Source organism: Crotalus tigris, unplaced genomic scaffold, assembly GCF_016545835.1.
Source record: "Crotalus tigris isolate CLP2741 ecotype Arizona unplaced genomic scaffold, ASM1654583v1 scf7180000024506.7606697, whole genome shotgun sequence".
NCBI lineage: Eukaryota > Metazoa > Chordata > Lepidosauria > Squamata > Viperidae > Crotalus > Crotalus tigris.
The window spans coordinates 1,082,678-1,084,775 of NW_024100678.1; positions in this window are offsets into that span (position 1 = coordinate 1,082,678).

Here is a 2,098-nt window from a genome sequence, read left to right on the forward strand (position 1 = left end):
AACAAGTGTCAATATATATGAATTCAGATTGTCTTTCCCTAATATTCAATATTCTATAAAAATGAACCTAAAGTATACAAATACTTAATCGATCAGATTTATAAAGCAGCCTAGACTTACATTGACCAAGGGGGGCATACAACATATCACTCTTTTTGTCTTCTACCTGGAAATGAACATATAATTACTAAAGATAGTGATTTGTATTGTTCATTGCAAATTTAATGGAATTAAGCAATTAAGGTTATCAAAAACTACTCAGGCAAACAGAAGTAGAAGTAGAGAAGGGGTTTCCTAATATAAAGAGGTTGGTGGTTCCAGCTAAATCTATCAATCTGTAGATCACTTTGTGAGAAAAGCAGTTTTGACTACAAGGTGCTTCACAGAGCCATTACATTTCATGTAATTTAGTGAATGCCTCATTGCTGTTTGCAGTGAGCAGGCAATAGGAAAGCTGGACCAAACTGCACCCATGCAAACTCTCTGTGCAAGCAGATCTTGTGGAGCACCATGGTTTACTGAACCCATGGTTTACTGAGTGGCTCTAAAAAATGAATAGACATGGGATGTCTAGAGTGCTGCTTGGGGAAGACAAGTCAACCAAGCGCTTATAAGAGCCTTTGTTAGAATATATTTTTTGTTGATAAGAAGGGAAACATCTGCAAATGTTTCATCAAGCTAGGTAATATAATACAAATGTTCCCTGCCAAATACTTGTACCTCTAAAGAGAATTGAACCAAAAGACTTCTAGCACCATAATAGGTTAAAATTGTATACTGATCTGCACCAGGACCTGGTTTCTGGAGATTTGGTGATTCTGGATTCTGCTGCTTAATGCCAAGTTGGCCTATAATAAAGCTCACCTCATCCACATTCTAATTGTGGATACAAGAGCCTTCATTAGGATGCACCTTGTTTTGATAAGGGCAGCAAAGCATACTTACTTATCTCCATTAGGAGATAGCCACCTAATGGATCTATTTCACTTTATCAGATCCCTCTTGGGTAAGGAGGAATTGGCTCTTGCAGGGCCACTGTGAGGAATATTCTCAGCGTTTGTCAAAGTTGCTCAGCTTCTCTGGACTCTGGCTGGGCAAATCTTTGCAAGTGACCAAGACACATTTGAATCCTATCATCTGGAAGGAATTTCAGATGATTGATCCTGAGGAAGTAGATAGAGTCCTTGTGGCTGTGGATTCTCGGCCACCTGCATTCTGGATCTTCCTTGAAGCATGTAGTGGTACATCTGCTTCTCAAGAGGCCATCAGCCCTCCCAGTAGCATCCTCCATGGCAGGCACATGGCTCCAGCTGAAATTTTGAAGCTTTTCAGGTCTGTGGCTCTATTGATGCAACATTATATCCTATAATATATATGTACACGACATTCAAAATTGGAAGGTGTTTTTCTAATCTACAAGCAACTGTAGATACATATGAAAAACTTTTAAGTGTGTGTGCAGTACGATTGTGTGTGTGTGCAATAGATACGATTGTGTATTAAATAATTTTATTATTCAATAAATGGTTTATAAAAGGATTCATTTCTAATTGATTTTAATGTAGTGTTTTACTTCCGGATGCTGCCAAAAAAGAATTCACGGAGAATGAGATGAGCTTCATTTATCACCAAAATATTTTAAACTTGCCACTGTTCAGCAATGCATAATCCTGTATCATAATCATGCCGACATCGTTTATGTATTTTCAATTACAAAGGAGGTATTTTAACATTTATATTCTACCCGTCTTCCAAATCAGGCACAGGCTTTAGTTATGTCCCCATAAGGAATTTCAGAGCGATGCATCGCGGATTGACGCTGGATTTGTGCCCGTTTGTACAGCTATCCCCTCGTTCTTTCTTTAAAACATCAGGAACCTACATTACCTGAGGAGTTTTGTTCTCCCCTCCCCGCCCCAAAAGCACAGCAACAAAGATGCACGAAACCTCCCTACTGATAGACCGTCCCTCAGCCTCGACCTGCCCCGGAAAAGCTCCATTCGCATCCTGTCCCACCCCAAAGCTCCTCTCTGGTTACCACCACTAGAGCCCACCGGAAGGACCAGCCGCCGGGCCGGAAGGTAGGAGGAGCCGAGAG